Source organism: Xenopus laevis, chromosome 4L (assembly GCF_017654675.1).
Source record: "Xenopus laevis strain J_2021 chromosome 4L, Xenopus_laevis_v10.1, whole genome shotgun sequence".
Classification (NCBI taxonomy): Eukaryota; Metazoa; Chordata; class Amphibia; order Anura; family Pipidae; genus Xenopus; species Xenopus laevis.
In genome coordinates this window covers 64,409,065-64,430,156 of record NC_054377.1, presented here as the reverse complement: position 1 = coordinate 64,430,156, position 21,092 = coordinate 64,409,065, and positions in this window count along the sequence as shown.

Genomic DNA, 21,092 nt, shown 5'->3' with positions numbered 1-21,092 from the left:
CCTGCAGGTTTTCTTTGGGCAGGAGACAGAGTTTAGTAAACTCTGAGGCTGCTGGATTTGCCCATATGGGAAGGCGGTCTCTCACTGATGATTCTGCAGACAGAAATTGCCCATCTGCACTGTTTGCAGGTGTTTTGAATGATTATATTATTAGCTCTGTCTGTTCAACTTTGCTTTTTTATGATGGCTTTAGTATTGCAGTAAATAAAAAAAAGAAATATATAAGCAGCCATCTGGATTCCCTGTGTTCTTTTACAAGCAGTCTTCGTCAAGAAACAAAAGAATTGTACTATAAAATTGCCTCGTAATTTGCCTGTGCTGCTGTGGAACAGGGAAAGCAATGCAATAAGCGTGGGTCAATTGACAAATTTGCGGCTTATAATAGGGGCAGAAAACTTCCAGGAAATCCTATAACTCAAATAAAAAATTGTAGAATATTAACATTTTAATATCAAATATTTATAATGTACAATAGGATAGGACTGAATTATATTCAGATCTAATACAAATGAGTGGTAGACTGTATTGACACTTATCTGTCAGCACATTCTCACCCGCGATGATTCACTGTCCTGTGCAGGTTCCAAGGGGGACCCGCGTCATCCGCGAAAATGGGCGCCATGACATACTAGCATCAACGTTTTCACTGGTCCGGTTCAATGCCTGCATTAATTTGACACTAATATCCTCTCAGGTGTGCGTCTGATCTGTCGTCTGCGTCAATTTGATGCATGCTCCTTGCATATTTAAAGATGTCGGGGACATATTGCTAAGTGATCTTTTTGCTACTGTGGACACATAGGGGCACATTTACTAAGCTCGAGGGAAGGATTAGAATGAAAAAAACTTCGAATTTTGAAGGTTTTTTTTGGGTACTTCGACCATCGAATATGCTACTTCGACCTTCGACTTTGAATCGAACGATTTGAACTAAAAATCGTTCAACTATTCGACCATTCTATAGTCGAAGTACTGTCTCTTTAAAAAAAACTTTGACTACCTACTTCAGCACTTTAAACCTACCGAGCATCAATGTTAGCCTATGGGGACCTTGCCCATAAGCTTTCTATGCTTTTTTTGATCAAAGGAAAATCCTTCGATTGATGGATTAAAATCCTTTGAATCATTTGTATTTTTGGTAAATCCTTCGACTTCGATATTCGAAGTCGAAGGATTTTACTTCGATTGTCGAATATCGAGGGTTAATTAACCCTCAATATTCGACCCTTGGTAAATGTGCCCCTGTGCCTTTTTTTGTTCCTGTTCTCCTGTTTGATTCTCTGCTGCCTGACCCAACCTTGACCCGTTTCCCGATTACGATTCTTCGCTGCCTGTACCAACCTCTGCATGACTCCTGACTATGATCCCACACTGCCTGACCTGACCTCAGCTCATCCTAGAGCTTGAGTTTTTATTATTCAGATCAAATATCTCCTATTAATAGCACCCCTGCATATTTACACAATCCTCCCCCTGTACCCACTTCAGGGGTTAGTATTGTGGAATCTGAAGGTGTGGCTTAAGAGATTTAGCAACCCTGGTATGTGATATAGACATTAAATATACCATAAAGATCTGTGATAATTATCTTTCATTTATTGTCTTTTTGTTGGTGCTTCCAATCCACTACCCTAAGTAGAGACCCCATAGGAGTAATTTACTCAAAACAAAGGAAGAATTCACTGTAGTCTGTAAGAGCAGAGTACACTGGTCTAGTAATGATTTGTACCTTGTGCCCTACAAAAAAATCCACAGTGAGGTGCCAATCACAGCATCAGAGAGCAGCAGATCCTCTGAAATGGAGTGGAAAGATTTGTGGCAATTCTATAAAACACAAAGACAATGGGCAAAAACAGGGTCTCACTGCTTTGGAAATTGTAAATAATCCCACAACTCTCAATATCAATAGTAAGCAAATTAGTTGAACAGATAGCACCTTTTCCATCCCAGTGAAGGCATGTATAATAGAAGTTCTGTTTTGGAACTTTTACCTTATTTCTAATTGATTTCATTTTTAAACAAATTGAAACAGCTGATCCAAAAGTATAAATAAAATGGCCAAACTCCGTTATACACTGGGAGGCCTGTTTATCAAAATTCAGATTTGTGTCATTTGAGAGGTTATTTTCAACCTTCAACTCACATTTTAAAAAAAGAAAACATAAATGTCTATTTATTAAAAGATCTGAATATAAAAAATACGAATTACTAAAAGTGTAGAACAAATCCAAATAAAACTTTTTGTTGTGTTTACAAGCAAAAAGACTTAAAAAAAACCTCTAAGGACAGCTCCCATTGAACATGATCTTGTCTGCTTTTAGATCGGCCAAGTCCAAAACATCGGCCGGTGTTTACTGTTGGATTGTCAGATACAGGTAGAATTGTATTGTTTCTACCTGTATACCTGACGATTCAGCTCTTAATGTCTGTAATATAAATGAAAACGTAATTGTTACATCTATGACCACCTTCAGACAGATATGAGCAATCTTCCTACAAGTAAACATACATATAAAATACTTGTGGGTCCAACAGGTTTGTACAAATTCATCTTTTATTTTATTATTCATGAAGAATTGTACTGTATGCTTCATTGACACTAGACTCCTAACTGTACAATATAATGCATTATTATCCCAGTGCACTACTACTACATGTGCTGTTTGTGTTTCTCAAAGTTAAACTCTATCATTTAAATACTAGTTTAATAGAAGTTAAAATTACCTCTTGTCATGCTCCATCACAATGCCTTGTACTTCATAATATGAGAACATTAATCAAGGAGTATTCTCTTGTCAGCTGCCACACAATCATTATACTTTTCCTGGGTTTCTAAGAAACCAAAATAAGAATAATTATTTTGCAAGTCTTACTTTAACAAATTATTCAGAGAGATTTTACAGAGTGATAATGCAAATGGGCATGTATAATATGCAATAGATTCCTCTCTGCTTTGGCCAGAACAAAAGGCATTTATGTCTGACTTTTACTATTTTTTACCTGTTAGATAGTCCAGTCTTAAGGCAATATAAAAAGTATATATAGCCATTATTATACAGTACTGCACTACATTTTTCCCTAATTATTGAAACCCCATGTAAAGGTGAAAGTCACATGTAGGCCATGGCCTTATTTCAATATAATGCATCAAGGTAAGAACCATATTAGGACCATACCTGTATTTAGAGCTGCTATACCGCTATACATCACCTGAACCAGACTTTTGCAATTCCAACCTATGTTTAGCCAAACAAACCTTCCAGACTCACCTTGCAGGTCAAGTGCAGAAAAGGACTCTCAAGCGCCTTAAATTAACACATAGTTTGCTGAGAATGTAACAGGAAACAAGTGAAATGATGAGTAGCTAGTGCCCAGAGCATTCAATTAGCAGTGTAATGGGTTAAATGGTAGAGTAGTCAGGCAGTGTGGGTCAGAAGTGGCAGCAATATTCAGAATTAGGCCATATCAGAAGAAGAAGTTAGCAGAATATGATTCAGATGAAGCTGAGCTCAAATAAAAGAACCAAGATCATTAAACTGGCATGATTTCATCATACTCTGTCAACTTATGCAGATCCAAACACCAGAGTTAAAAATGGCATGTGAGCCATAGTAGTAGCTGCACCTTTTCTCTCCACCACAAAGTTTTCAATCTAATGACAAACATTTCTTAGACGCTTACCCTCACTTAACTTAGCATTCTTTTATCACCTGTTTAGCAAGATACTTGGCCTCATGTCTCTCATTACGCTGACTCTTAGGCGCCCATTTATTAAACCTTGATTTCTTCTGGTCAAGGTTTTTAGTGGTGAAATTAGAATATTTCGTGGGAAAAGAAAACTTGATTTTTTTAGAGATTTAACATACCCCAAAGCTGCTAAAAATCCAAATCCAAAAATACACCATATCAAACATGTCGAGGACATGTAGTAGTCAATGGCAGATGTCCCTGAAGTTGTTTCTTGACATTGTGATTTGCGCTGGATAATCCAAAAAAGTCAGGGTTTTTGTCTGATAATCTGAAAAAGTAGAGTTTTCAAAGCAAAAACTTGAATTTTTGTAGCGTCAGTTGTAAAATAGGAATTGACACTCGTGACGTATATTGTTGCTACAATTTTTTTTGATAAATGAGTTCAATTCATGGAAGAGAGTTACTTTGTTTTCAGAAACAAAATTAGATAAATTCGAGTTTTATTAAATCAGCTTCTAAATCTTGCCCAAACCCACACCTTCTACACCCTGTATCTCATATCCACTTTACATAATGTTAGTATGTACTGTATGTAATCTGTATGATTGGTATATACACCCTTTTTTCCAGCAATGCTGAATAGGTTGTCAATATATAAATACATTTTACTGATAATAATAACTAGAGCATTAAACAAACATTAGTGAGCATGAATAAAAACAGAGAGAGAGCAAATTAAAAAGGTGGATAAGGCAGAAGAAAAAAAAACACACAAATACCATAAGGGACTTAACATGCTATGTATATATGCCTCATAATTATGTAGTTATACAGTTCCTGCACTAGACCTTTCTTCCATTATAATAAACAGTTAAATACATAACAAATACATACTGCATGCTATTTTGTGATTTTCATAGACAATGGCATACAGTTATTATGTTAGGTTGAAGCAGTTTTCCTTTTGTTTACAGAAAATAATCATATTTGATACTTAAAAATCATTGAAAGCAGTTTCCGAAAAGTGATTTTGCCAAGAAAATGGCCCATTCATTGGCTTAACACAGCATTTATACAAAAAAAACCAAAACAAAGGAAATACTACAGCACAGGTACAGTTATTTAGAAATCAAGAAATTGTTAACATCTGTGTATAAAGGTGCAGTTTGCTGAACATATAAAGAATATCTTACTCTGTTGGCCAGAGTATTTGTAGTTAAAATGAAAAAACAAAAAAACAATCATACTAATTGACTATATACAAGGCTGGGAGATGTGCCAACTCATTTTCTCTTACTCAATAAGTATTATTTACAGTTGTTTCTTACAAAAAAGTTTTGCTGATAAAAGTGAGACCTCAGCTGGTTATAGAAACAAACAAACATGGTTCTGTAATTAATATACTGTATATATGTGGCTCAAAGGATTTCCTTGATTTTCAAGATCTTTATTACAATATGAGATGTTTATGTTTTTTTTTTTACATCTACTTAATAAAAATTGTCACCCACAACCTGTCAAAGAAGATTCCACCACCATGAACATTGCAGGGAACCACAGTTTCTAAATATTTTCACGAAGTAAATGGCTCCACTGTAGCCTTGATCCAACAATACACTTCAACTCTTCTGTTACAACACCTTGTCAATTAGGTTTATATATTGATATATATGCCCTCCCTTGTATTTTCATTCTGTGTTTATCATTTTTAGTGTTGTGGTGACAATGCCATTCCCTACTGTATTATTCTCACTATGTTCTCTCAATATCATGTGTTCCCAAACTGTGGAGCTTGCACTTCTAGGTCCACCTCCTGGAAGTCCATCTTGAAGGTCAATAAGAGCACGGGTTGTGATGAAAACTTCTTTCATATGTGATTGAATGGCTCATTGGGACATTTTAAGTTACTGGGTGCCCTGGCCAAGTGATGGCCCTATATGGAGTCTTAAATCAAATAAGTCTGACAGCTACTGCTTTATATTGTCTCCTGATTTTCTTTGATTCACCGTGTCTGGCTCTGTCTATGAAATGGTTTCTCCCAATATTGTCCTCTTTTCTGAATATTTTCCTCCATCCCAATACCCAATCCAGTCTTATGAAATTTGACCAAACTTATACAGAAAGCCCAAGACACCAGCACCGGGACGTAGCAATGCCAAACAGTGTGTCACCATGCAATCAGATTGTTTAAAAAATGAAAAAAGAGACTTCCTGTTACTCTATCTGGAACAATAATCAACCATTCTGAATTAAGTACAGGCATGGGATCTATTATCTGGAAACCTGTCATCCAGACAGCATCGAATTATGGAAAGGCCGTCTCCCATACACTCCATTTTATCCAAATTTTTAAAAATGATTTCATTTTTCTCTGTATTAGTAAAACATTACCTTGTACTTTATCCAAACTAAGATATAATTAATCCTCATTGGAAGCAAAGCCAGCCTGTTGGGTTTATTTAAGCTATACATGATTTTCTAGGAGACTTATGGTATGAAGATCCAAATTATCCATTGGATTCATTATCCAAAAAACCCATGGCCCCAAACATTCTTGATAACAGGTCCAATACCTCTAATACAATTAACCAATTTAAGATTACAAATCATGAGTCAACAGGGGATCTATTGAGATTAATAATTACAATATATATTTAGACTTACATTCAAACTTGAAGCATCAATCCTTGAAAGATGGAGCAACTCATCTTTAATGAAATACTGTAAGCTGAAAAGAGCACCAGTATGCAGAGTAGCTGCATAGTGTGTTTTTATTGTACAGACTTGTGGTGTGGAGTAGTTCAGATATGCACTATAGTAAGATGGTATGTTAGTTATAGTTATGTTGCATCAGACATATGCATACATACAAAGTATAACAGATAAAGATATATCTTTGGCTCAATATTCCCATATTTTGTTACATAAAGTAACTATTTTTCGACATGGTTTTTTCCTACTTGAACCTCAGGCTTCTACTTTCTGGCTGCTTCACCAACCTATTGTATATAAATGTTCATTATAGCCTCTGTTGCCTTTCTCAGGTTCACTTCCATATAACCCTACCTCACATTAATATGCCTTTACATTTCCTGCCTTCACCTTATCAGAACTTTTTTCTTTAGGTTGGGGTCATAAGAACCAATTACCACAGGTATTAAAACAAAAAAAGACCTGCAAAAATGTTTACTGTGAGCCTATAGATCAACCATACCAGTGTGTGTGACCAGATACTAGCATAACTGGAGAAATGTCAAATATATTTTGTGTACTGTGCACTTTTTGTGATTAGCACTGCATATACTTAAGTAAAGTCCTGGCATGCTACAACTGAACAGCTTATTCTTGTAAACCTTTTGTGGTCATTTTCAGGGCACTTTCTGGCATGCTGAATGCTGCCCTTTAACTCTGCCACCGAACATTAATATCTAAGGTTTGTAAGCTATATCAGATATGACCTCACTGAGTTTTCCTTCACCTTCCTCTATCCCTAGTCAATCCAGGTACAGTATATTACATGTAATGAAAATGCTTTTGACTTTAAATATCTTATGAGATTTCTATAATAGTAGGAAGATGTGCAGTCCCTTGTGTCATGTGAATGTATCCATTTCCTGCCAAAATGCATCAGTCCTCATACTTTAGTCTAGGAATTCTCGATATCTATATGGAACACTATGGACACATGTTAGACGAATTCCACAGCATTAAAACAGCATGTGAAAAGTCTCTTTAAAGAAATGAAAATAATCCGATAATAGAACCCCTTTAACCTTAACACCAAATATTCATATTCTCCATGTATTTCCCTGCCAGTTCCCGCTGTCACATTCTCTGTCTTTTATTTTACCTCTCAGAGATTCTGCTCTAAACCATACTCAGATTCCATCTGCTTCAAACAATCCTCCTGCTGACATCTGACATTATTTTCCTTTTACTGCCAATTGGGCAGCTGAAACCATTCAGAAAAAAACCTATGTTTGTTCCTAAGTTAGACAGGCCTGAAAACAACAAACATGTTAACAATCTGGTATTTCTGAACATCAGGCAAGTTGAGACTTAAAGAAGAACTTAAGCTAGAGTACAGCCTTAAGCGTGTGATGTACTTAAAGCTGTACTCTAACTGAAGTTCTTAAGCACCAACCAAAGAGTACAGCATCTCATCTTCGTGGTTTTATTGGGCCATCTTTCTGGAGTCTTTAATAAATGGGAAAAGTGGGTATTTCCCATGATCCACCAGGAAAGGGAAGAACACCATCAGCTCTTCATCATCATCTCATCTACTATAACATTTTAGTGAAGCGTCTCTCAGAAATGTAGAACCCTAATTTTATTCATCATCATCATCAGCTATAACATTCTTTTATATAATTATTTAATTGTAATATTTTCTTTAATTCTTCTAGTATTCTGTATATTCTAGTATTTTACTTTATTCTTATTATTTTCCTTTATTCTTTTATTCTTTTATTTTATTGTTTGAGACTTTTAATGAAATCATATGAGGGCTCTTCTGGCAAAAATGAGGAGATGAGCTCACTAATGTGATCCTTATCCTGAAGGCCAGTTCCATGAAGAAGGATTTTGATTTAGTGATGAGCAAATTTTTCACCAGCCATGGATTTAAGGTGAAATTACACATTTCGCAATCTGCAATTTTTTTCGGGAAACTGCGGCAAAAATATGCAGTGGAAAAATTTGCTGTGACAAAAAAGATGCCTTAAGAAAAATAATGCATTTGGATAAAAAAATCACCATAAGAAAAATTGCCCAAAAATGCATTCATAGACCCATAGACTTTTCGCAAATTTTTGCAGAAATGGGACAGATATGCTCATCACTAGCTGCCTTGTATGATTAGGTCTTATTTACAAATGCCCAAGTGCAAAGCGCTTAGGGTGATCCACTCAACACAGTAATATTTATACTTACTAAATTACATTGTCTTTGTAGGTAAATGTGCTATTATGAGTAGCCCAGATGGCTTCCCCCTTAAAGAACAATGAAACAAATTATGCTACAAGTTCCTCATGTGGCAAAAGTCTAAAGGGGAGCTAAGCAAAAAATTATCTTCTGGGTAATTTAGTGCATGGGTAAATAAGAGTGTCCCCACAGCAAATATTTTCTCTGTATTCCCATGAAAAGTTGGTTCACATCAAAATCAAATTCATGTTTAATCTGCTTCATGAAAAGCTAATTAGCAATGCATCCTGCAAACATTGATTTTGCTGCAACTATGCCTCCTTCATTTAAATTAATTTGCTAATTAGCCTTGTAGAATGTGGATTTAATATGTGACTGGTTTTAAAGCAGTAGGGTGGACACCCAAAACTGCTAATTATTAATCAGATGCATGTTGCAATGATTACATCTATGTGGTGAGTAGTTTTAACCAGCTATGAATACATGCTGAAGATCTGATTATGAATCAGCTTGGCTCCATAGAAATCAGTGTAATCAGGGTCAGACTGAGGATCTGGGGTCCACCAGGGCTGTACACAAGGGCCCTCATTATGGAATTAATCTTCCACCCCATGTGCCTGTAGCCCCCTTTCCCCCCCTCCTCCTTTATGTTTGATGGGCGAGGGAGGGAGCTTAGGGTCCAGGGCTCCAGTCAGAGGAGCAGGGTGTGTGGAGAGAGAGCTTGGGGTTTGGGCAGGGGAGCAGGACTGGCACAGCAGGGCCCATGAAGGGTTTTTTTTCGAGGTCATGTAGAAGTCAATGGCAGATGTCCCTTTTACAATTTGAAGATATTGTTACCTGTGCTGGGTTTTGTCCATCAATCCAAAAAAATCTGGGTTTTTCGGGCGATAACCTGGAAAAAATCAAGTGATTTTATTGAATCTTTTCCCGACCTGAATTGTTCGAGTTATTTTATTGATAAATAAGATAACATCATGGATGGGAGTTTGGTTTAATTAAAAGATGAGATAAATATACCCCCTGAGTATAGTCAACAGTTTGCATCAGTGCTGCATCTCCATATATTCCTAATTGACTTCTACTTTGACTTATTTCCGTAGCATAATCCTTTTTTTAACTCAGTGCTTCCCTTTTAGTACTCATGGACCTCATTAGGAACATGCAGCCCAGACTTGCCAGAAATGCTACACTTTCCAAAGATGACATATGGCAGATTACCAAATCATGTGAAAAATCAGGAACCCTTCTAGAAAATTCAAATTCAACTCGAAGGGCATCTGTGATTATATTTAATTAAAGAGTAACTGATTTTTCAAATGAGCTAGTAACCTTCCATTCTGCTTAATAAATTGCACAAAGAAAATTCTGGGGGGGGGGTTTGAGTAAGAGACTACAGAATGGGAAAATTGGCAGAATTGCACATAAGTAAACGTGTTCCATAGTTTTATCTTGAGATTTGCATTTTATAAAGGATTTCACTTATAACTTTTTTTTTCTCTGCTTTACACAACCCACTTATGCTGTGAGTCCCAGACTGGTAGATTGTCAGGCTGAGAGAAAACTGATTTGCCAAACAGCATGAAACAACTACATGGAATTCTCAACAGTAACCCAAGTGAGTTGTTTTTCCTGGAAAATTGTTGCATTGAGGGTCACAATAATAAAACATTTACGCAGCAACCCAAGCATGTTTCCACTATGACTTATTTTATAAGCTTTGTGCCATTCAGTTTGCATGTTGCAGACTGAAATTAACACAATGGTTTCACATTGTTTAAGCACTGGGTGTAAAACGTGGGGTGTAGGGCACCTGATTCAGATATACACACTGCGCTTCAGGGGAGCACCTAGGCCAAGAAAAATAGGAGGCTTTTCTGCATTTATGATTCATCTAGAGCTAAGCAGGAACCTGAACTTTAGTTGTCCATTAATATAGGTATGGGATCCCAAAAGCTCTGAATTACCATCCCCCATGGGCTTAATTTTCTTGCATAACAGGTCCCATAACTGTAATAACATTTTCGAGACAGAATGATTATACCTCTACTACATACCTGGTACCTTTTGATATATCAAATACATTTTTAAAAAGGATAAAATAAATGAACTTTCACCTTTAAAAAATATGAAGCTACATTTATGTTATGAAAATATTTATAGCAGAGTCAAAAGTAAATAATTTCAAACAAGTAAAAATAGCGCTATTATTATTTTATGGTCCTTTAACTGTGTTCTATATACATAGTCCTGAGCAGTGCAAGATTGAATGTGATCTTAGGTTTGAAGGTTATTGCTCCAAGTAATTGTCATTGTTTTTCTTCTTTTATACATTTGAGTTTTATTGTTGATTTCTCCAATTTAAATGGATTCTGCCACTGCCCAATGTTCTGCCATGATCGATTTCTTTTAGTCAATAAACAAGGGCACATAAAATGTAGACGTTAAGATCATTGAGGTGGGAGGATAAGACCGTGATTTCTACATGAGTAATAATTACATTCTTTCATTTGCACCAAGATGAAGCTGCAGTGTTACATTTACTGAGGAAAGTCATTAAATAAAATTCATGAGATTTTATTTTTTAAGATGATACAGTGACTTTTGTGTTGCAATTGTTACTGGTTATGTAAATTGCTCTAGGACTGTATTATGTGGGCCTATTCTGTGATATGATTAACACTGATTGTTGTTCTCTAAGGGTGGTGGCACACTTTTAGATTTGGTTAATTTAATTACCTAGTGACAAATCTCCTCTTTTTCGGGCGACTAATCTCCCTAAAGTGTCTTCCTGCTGGCAAGAATGTGAATCGCCGGCGGGATGGCACTCAATTCAATTCGTTTTCCGAAGTTGACTGACAAAGAAACTTTGGACGACTTCAGAAAACCGAATCTGAACGTGTGCCATCACCCTAATAAGGAGAGCTTATTTACATGCATGACCTCCCTGGTTTAGCTTTGGACTGCTCGTTTTGTAAAGTTGCAGCATTGTTACTGGTTATTAGATGGTAGTTAAAGCTTAGAAAGCGAAATACTTATATTGTCATATTATTGAGTAAGAAGAGAATTCCTTCTTGCCTTCTCAATATACAAGGCCTGTCTTCCTGGCGGAATCATTCTATTATCAATGGCAAAACATTGGCATGTATACCTCTAAAACAGTCAAGCTTAAGTTTATAATAATATTTGTAAGCAGGCCTGGACTGGCAATCTGTGAGTTCTGGCAAATGCCAGAGTGGCTGCTGTAAGTTACCATAGACAGTCACTGTTAGTGGGTTGGTGAAAGACTGATTGGGCCTTGTTGTATTTGAAATGCCTGGAACCATTTTGAATCCCAGTCCAGACTTGTTTGTAAGTTCCATTGGAGCAGGAGATTAATGTTAGCAACAGAACAAAGCTGTTTAAGTACAGCATAATGTGAAGGCACAAGTCTGTTTTGAAAAACACCTTCTGACCCTTAGGGACAAATTTAGTAGAGATTGTGTTCTAATCTTGAAAGTTGCTGCAAAAAAAGGTTGATCTTGTGTTGTACTTTTTGTTTCTAAAACTTGCATTTTTACAAATTTACCAATAAAAAAAATATCAAAATGAAAAAATCCACTCCTAAAACCTGTTGGGTTTCTGTAGATGTCATTGGGAGATGTATCTGAAGCATACGTTGATGTTCAAATTGCATGTTTAAAAGCAGTCATGATTTTACAGCATCATTGAAATGAATGTAACCATCTGATTTTCATTTGCATTCAACTTTTTCATCTTTGATTAAACATGTGTCCAACCCATTTGAGCTCTCTTAAATATGTTAGCGAGGGAAAAAAATGCGACCACTGGAAAAAAGTCCCATGAGTTTTGTTGCAATTTTGTCCAACCGTCTCTTTTCATCATCCACTCCTTTTTTTTTGGGGGGGGGGGGCAATACCAATATGTAGTTTGGGTTTCAATAAGTATTTAAATACATCATTTAAGAAACTAGTGCCCCACCTATTAGTAAAATACAAGATAAATCGTTTGGTAAAATGGAATGATAATTATGTTTTGTTGTAAAACATAAAAGTTGAAGTAAGGGAAATTAGGCAACAATAACAAACCAGTTCCTATATGCTTAGTTATACTACACCTAAAAAAGATATCTCCATTTGGTCCACTTATTTCTTCCCCAAAACATTGCTAGTATGGATGGGGTGAAGCATATTTAGGTTAGATGCAATTTTTCTGACCTGAATAATTCTACAAAGTGTACAATTTTGAAGATTCTGAAAAAAATTGTAACAGCCCTAATTTGCTTCGTCTAAAAAATTGTAAAACTACAGAAAAATTCACTACGTTTTGGTGAAATGTTGGCAAATGCTGTAGTGAAATGGGTGTTTTTATCTTCTGCCAAAGGCATTTGAGTAAATGGGTGTTTTTTCTTGTGCCAGATGCTTTGCACCCAAAGGGTGTTTTTTTTCTCACATTTTTATTGCACCAAGTGCACTAAAGTCAATGGGTGTTTTTTTTCCGTGAAACAAAACACATGGCGAATTTCACCACAAAGCTGTATCAGGCACAACAATTTGCTCATTCTTTCCTATGTTTAGAACAGTAATGATGTAAGGGGCGGTTAACCAACTGTTCATTATCAGAATTTAGGGCATAAATAGGTTGTGCCATCAGTAGTTCTGTTCTCTGTTCTCTGTTCTGCTTACCAGCAAAACCTTTATCAGACCCTTCCAATTTTGATTAGAAAAAAAAACTAGTAAAATATTAATCTAAGCTCTGATTCTTAGATTCCTTTCCTTATGAAGACCATAATTACTCCAGTCACCTATGAATGAATTCACTAAGCTTATTCATCTTGCCAAACATTAATCTTCTGCTTCTTACCATGCCAATTTCTATATTTTCTTCCAGTCACATCAATAATTCATTTTAACATCTTAGCAATGCATGGATTTCATAGTAATATTGCCCAAGTTATGTATTTACCATAACACTTTTGTCATCACTGACCTTCCACAAGCCATCCCTGCCATTTGCCAACATCAATTTATAAAATGACCATACCGACAACAATAATGCTTACATACTATAGATCTTCGAAGAATATTAATACGGAGCTAGTTCTAGCCATTTTCTTATCGTACAGATTTGTTCATAGTCAGATTATTAAAGGAATAATGGGTAGTTTTATCTCTGCAGAGAGCAGAGAGTTTGACTAAAACAAATAAATAACTTGTAGGGTCATTACCACACTTTTAAATACCTAACTCCACCCTTTTCCCCTAACCCCTTAATTAGACCAATGCCTTAACCCCTACATACACATGTTCTCTTTTCACTGTATATCAAATTGATTCCACATATAAGATCATATTTCAGATAATAATACACCTCCCAGTCAATACTCTGATGAACGTCTGGTTCATAAAAAGACAACTTCCTTGCTCTGCATAGACAAAGTCTATACTGAACTACTGACAATGTTATACAAATGCAGTAAGATCATATTCACAGTTCATGCCCTTAGTTTAGGGGGCATATTTATCAAGGGTCGAATTTCAAATTGAAAAAACGTCAAAATTCGAATTCAAAAAGACCAACTGAAATTAAGTCGAAGGTTTTTTTTGGTCTAATAGGTCCATTTTCTATTGAATAGGTCCGTATTCGTCCGTATTCGAATCGTACGAATCAAAGGAATAGAGCATTCAATTGAATTTGATTCGAAGTTTTTCCCCAAAAAAAACTTTTTTCAAAGTCCACCACTTGACTCCAAATAGGTTCTGGGAGGTCCCTCATAGGCAGGCCCGGACTGGCAATCTGTGGGCTCTGGCAAATGCCAGAGGGGCTGCTATAAGGTGCCATAGAAAGTCAGTATTTAGTGGGCTGGTGGGGGCTGTTTGGGCCTCTGTGTGGGCTGATTGGGCCTCTATGTACCTGAAATGCCAGGGCCTATTTTAATTCTCAGTCCGGACCTGCCCATAGGCTAAAACAGCAATTCGGCAGGTTTTAGATGGTAAATGGTCAAGGTTGAATTTTTAAAGAGACAGTACATTATAAATTTAGATATTCAAATTTTTGCTTTTTTTCAAATTCAAATCGAATTTGGACTATTCCCTAGTCAAAGTACACAAAAAAAACTCGAAACTTGAATTTTTTCCATTTGAAAATTCACCTCGACTTTTGATAAATCTGCCCTTAAGTGATTGTAATGTTTATATCCAAAATGTATTCTGTTTTTGTAAATATAGGAGCCTCTTTTCCATGGGGGCAGGGCCTCTCTTAATCACCCCTCTTTTCAGTGGGTCCCAAGGTCCGTAATATATTGATAATGGGCTGAGGATTAAATAAAGATAAAGTGCAGAGGACTTGTTGTATTTGTCTGTATGAATTTTGTGGTCAAAGCCTCATTGCAATCTTAATGGTTTAAAAATTAGTGGTGAGCACAACTTTCCCTATGTATTCTTTGTTATCGTTTATACATGAGTAGCTGTAGCTCCCTGTTGCTGTAGCTCCCACCTTTTCCAGCTATAGTCAGGTGATCCCAGCGGTAACCATTTTTTGGGAGTTTTAACCTTGAAAGCAAGCAAGTTGCAGGTGAAACTTGGTCCCTGGGTAAAATGTATACTGAAGTAAAAGAATCGTTAATAAATCAGATCAAAGTTGAGAGTAGGACTGGGGAAACCAGGGATGATTTAACATAATTGGCCATCTTAAATATATTGCAAATTATGGACAAACAATCCCTATTTTGTTTAAAGGGTAAGATATTTTTTCGTAGCTTAAGGCACAAAATGTCTCAATGTCCTTAATATATTGATAATGATAGTTGGTGTGTGTGTGTGTACAAGCAAAGACAGTGGATCGTGGATTTTCTTTGTCAGTTTTAATATTTTAAAAATAAATGTGTCGCTACTTTTGGTAGTCAGCTAGAAGTTGTTATGTGAATAGCACACCAAGGATATCCTATTAAAACAATTGGAAGCTTTCGGCCCCAAAAAATTTTAGGTCACCACCCTTTGGCACTTTGATAATTATCCAGACATGCAAATATTATCACTACAGAATATAGACAATGAGTATTCCACTAACCTCATAAATACAGTACCCAGGGCTGGAACTTGGGTAGGAAGATGAGGCACTTGTCTAGGCCCCTGTCTCCCTACTGATGATAGTTACTGTTCTCTCTGACGCTGACTAGTGATGGGCGAATTTGCGCCGTTTCGCTTTGCCGAAAAATTTGCGAATTTCGCCCGAAATTCGTGAAACGGCGAAAAATTCGCGAAACGGCGCCGGCGTCTCGTTTTTGACGCCGGCGCACATTTTTGACGCCGGCGTCTGTTTTTTCGGAAAAAAAAATTGCCGCGAATTTTCGCGGCCGTTTCGCGAATTTATTCGCAGGCGGCGAAACTCGCAAATTCGCCGCGAATTCGCGCCTGGCGAATAAATTCGCCCATCACTAACGCTGACATCAACAATCGTGCCTGGGCGAACAAATGGAGGGGAGTGTGAGGAGGCTGCCAGGCAGGCCCAATTGGCTTGGCCAGGCTCTTGAGATACCAGTAGGATCAATACAGAAAATGGTTTTGATCACATTAGCCCCTAAAGTGTCAGAGATCATTGCAGAAAATGGACTATAAGTAGCCAGTAACCCTGACATGCCAGTAAGGTTAAGGGATGCACCAAGTTCACTATTTTAGGATTCAGATAAATCCCAAATTCTTTGTGAAAGATTCGGCCAAATACCGTACTGAATCTGAACCCTAATTTGTAAATTTAACAATTGTCCTTGTTTGTGTGATGAAAAGGCACTTGATTTTTTGGATTCGGTTCAGTCAGGCACTTGGATTCTCGCGAATCCAGCAGAAAAAGGCTGTATCCTGGCCGAATCGCAAACGGTATCCTGGATTTGGTGCATCCCTAGTAAAATTACTGCAAAAAAATTAATAATGAGAATAATAATACCACACATCACTAAGATCACTGCAGAAATGAACAATGAGCACATTACATAGTTACATAGTTAAATTGTGTTAAAAAAGACAAAGTCCATCAACTTCAAACCCTGCACCCATACACACACCCCTCCATACTTTCACATAAATTCTATATACCCATACCTATACTAACTATAGAGCTTAGTATCACAATAGCCTTTGATATTGTGTCTGTCCAAAAAATCATCCAAGCCATTCTTAAAGGCATTAATTGAATCAGCCATCACAACATCACCCGGCAGTGCATTCCACAACCTCACTGTCCTGACTGTGAAGATCCCCCTACGTTGCTTCAAATGAAAGTTCTTTTCTTCTAGTCTAAAGGGGTGGCCTCTGGTACGGTGATCCACTTTATGGGTAAAAAGGTCCCCTGCTATTTGTCTATAATGTCCTCTAATGTACTTGTAAAGTGTGATCATGTCCCCTCACAAGCGCCTTTTTTCTAGAGAAAACAACCCCAACCTTGACAGTCTACCCTCATAATTTAAGTCTTCCATCCCTTTAACCAGTTTAGTTGCACTTAGTCTCTGCACTCTCTTCAGCTCATTTATATCCCTCTTAAGGACTGGAGTCCAAAACTGAACTGCATACTCCAGATGAGGCCTTACCATAATTATGTTTTCATCCCTTGAGTTAATGCCCTTTTTTATGCAAGACAGAACTTTATTTGCTTTAGTAGCCGTAGAATGACACTGCCCAGAATTAGACAACTTGTTATCTACAAAGACCCCTAGATCCTTCTCATTTAAGGAAACTCCCAACACACTGCCATTTAGTGTATAACTTGCATTTAAATTATTTTTGACAAGTGCATAACCTTGCATTTAGCAACTTTGAAAATCATTTTCCAGTTTACTGCCCAGTTTTCCAACTTAGACAAATCACTCTGCAAAGTGGCAGCATCCTGCATGGAACCTATAGTTCTGCACAATTTAGTATCATCTGCAAAAATAGAAATAGTACTTTCAATGCCCACCTCCAGGTCATTAATAAACAAGTTGAAAAGCAAGGGACCTAGTACAGAGCCCTGCAGTACTCCACTAACAACACTGGTCCAATTAGAAAATGTTCCATTTACCACCACTCTTTGTAGTCTATCTTTTAGCCAGTTCTCTATCCAGGTACAAATACTATGTTCCAGGCAAACATTCCTTAATTTAACCAGTAACCTTTTGTGTGGCACTGTATCAAATGCTTTAGCAACGTCTAAGTAAATCACATCCACTGCCATCCCAGAATCGAGTTAGTCTGGCAAGATCTATTACGCATAAAACCATGCTGGCACAAACTCATAGTATTGTTATATGCTATGAAGTCCAATATCTCATCCTTTATTACACCTTTCCTACCACTGAGGTCAGACTAACTGGCCTATAGTTTTAAGGCTGAGAACGGGTTCTCTTTTTGAATAGCGGCACCACATTAGCAATTCACCAGTCTCTCGGCACCATGCCAGACCTCAATGAAACCTGAAAAATTAATTAAGAAGTTTGGCAATCACAGAGCTAAGCTCGCTAAGTACGCTGGGATGAATACCATCTAGGCTGGACCTTTAACATGTTCTTATCTCTTTTGAATTTCTTCATGTGTGAACCATGCATCATTAGTTGTATTACTAGAATTGGGACTATTAATAAGGCAACCTTCATTAGCTGGTTCCTCATTTGTGCAGACAGATGAAAAATATGAGTTCAGAATCTAAGCTTTTTTTGTTCTCACCATACAGCTGACCCTCCTCTGATATTAAATGTCCCACCCCTTCCTGCTTCATTTTTTACTATTAAAATATTTAAAAATAATTTTGGATTCTTTTTACTGCTTGCTGCAATATCCTTTTCCATATCAATTTTATCTTGCCTTATAGCTTTTTTTGCATGATTTATTGGCCTCCTTGTACCTTATAAATGATTTGGCTGTCCCAGCTAACTTGAAAGCCTTAAAAGCACGTCTTTTCTTAGCCACCTCAACACCAACGCTTCTATTGAACCAAAAAGGTTTTGTTTTGCAACGACATTCCTCGCTTACAAGTGGAATATACTGACGTATATTTATTAAGCAGCATTTTAAATCCTTCCCATTTTTTGTTCTGTGTTTAACCCTGTAAAAAACATTTCCCACGTCTGAAATTTAGTGTTTTAGTTACTCCCTTATAGAATTTCCTCTGAAACAGAATCTCAAAGGAGACCATGTTATGATCACTATTCCCTAAATGCTCACAATGCCGCATGTAATGTAAGTTCTGCTGGTCATGTCTTTTATCATCTTACAGAAAAAAAAAGGTAAATTGCACAAATATGTATGAAAAAGGACAGAAAGCAGAAAAAAATGGGGGAAAGGGTTAATAATGGAAAAGGCAAGCACAAAATGGTAAAAAAAAAAATGGTTAAAAAAAGTGAAAAAAGGAAAAGAGAACAGAACAAAATGTTTGGGGTTAATGTTTTTTCTGAAGTTTTGCTGGTGCCATGTGCAAGTTTAGGAAGTGGGAGCTTAGGGAGCTAAATGCATGGCTCAAATCTATATATATATATATATATATATGTTCTTATTTTCTCACAAAAGGTGGATTGTACAATTAAATTGTTATGGCGTCCTTTTAAAAAATAATATTTCTGAATAAAGGTATGATGTTCATTCAGTGACAAACCTGGCTGCTTACCTAAATTGAGAATTTCTTCCCTTTTGTGGATCAAAGCAAGAAAGAGGTTCTGAAGACCTTTTGTTCTTCTCCTCAGGATCTAGACAAAGGAGAGGCTGAATTCAATGGATATGTTTCCTAACTTCTATAAAATTCTAATGATACAAATACACATCCATGTTTATAGTAATTGCCCCACAGCCTACTGTTTTTCTATACTTTAATTATGACTTTCTCTGGGGTCTCTTGTCCTGATTTCAGCGTAAATGAATCCACTTACCTGCTGATCTGTGCACAACTCATCCATCTCTTCTTGGCACCAAACTCAGGAAGATCATCCTGAGGGGACAGACCTGCCAGTTTGTACATTGTTTTCACTCTTTTGAATTCTTTCTTTAACAGCTTATCCCATTGTGTGATGGGGACTAATCAACTGAAACACAATGTGATGTGACATATAAAGCCAAGGAGAACACCTGCAGTGATTTAAAGCGACATTGAAAAAAACATTGTATTAAAAATGTTTAATCATTAGGCACATTTCCAAAATGAAATTTCTAGATGTGTGAGGTCACCTGTTCATATTTTCATATATTTTTGATAGAACATGTTTAAAAAATAAATATATATATAAATACAAATTTCTGTAAAAATGTGAATTATTTGATGAATAGCAAAGATTTATGACAGCCAACTCTTAGAGTGTTTATGCCGTTCATTTACAATACCTGGGCTGCAATAATATATTTTCTGTAGCAAAAATCTTATTTTTCTACAAACCTGGATAAGGATATGAGTTAACTAGTCAATGTACAGTATACAACACAATCTGGCACAGTCTGCAAGCTGCAAATGATAGCCCATTTTTGAATGGATCACTTGAGCTAACAAAACAAATGTCTTGTTTTCTGCTTTCTAAATTTGTGTCACTTTATTTACTGCCTACTTCTTACCACTCACTGGGATTGTGCATCTTTATTCCATGTCATACCGCTGCAGAATGCACAGTATGCAAGGCTATTCTTGCATAGTAAAACATTTGGAATCAAAAAAGGATAAACACACACACACATGTATATATATATATATATATATATATATATATATATATATATATATATATATATATATATATATATATATATATAGATAGATAGATAGATATACACACGCAGCAGTTCAGATTTAGTTGTGGTTCACTCAAAATATAAACTGTACAAAATAATAGTAAAGTATAATATAGTGCATTCAAATAACATTTTACCTAATTATATATTAAAGCTAAAACACAATCTGTTTTGTGTACTAGATGATATTATTGTCCTTGTAATTGCCTAATTTTTATGTCCACAAATTCTGATAACTACAATGTTTTAATTGCTATTATATGTTTGGATTTGATACTATTGTAAGGTGTACCTTTGTCTTCAGGCCAAACTTAAATTGCATCAGTGAGAATCAATATTACATTCCAATCAGTTTCATAATCTGATCTGTAAAACCCTGCATTGTTTCCATCTCACAATGTAAGTGCCCACATTGCTCGCCTACTTATACCTCATACGGACTGTAGGAGCAGCACTGGAATTGTGTCCCTCTGTACTGTTCATCTTAGAGCTGTCCTGATCTGTTACTTGTGTGGTCCTGATAGTTTTCCCTTTCTCCTGCCTTACTCTCTCTGTGTGTGTCATTTTAAACTTGTGTGCAAATGTTTAAAAACTGTGTGCTGAGGCCAGAATTAACACAAAATTTTGTGTGCACACAAAATTCTTGGTGCGCACCGCAATTTTTTGTGTGCACTGGCTCCAATATGTATAAACAAGCGCACAGCTTAGTTGTTGTTAGAGGGTTTCCAAGATGTTTAATCATGTGCT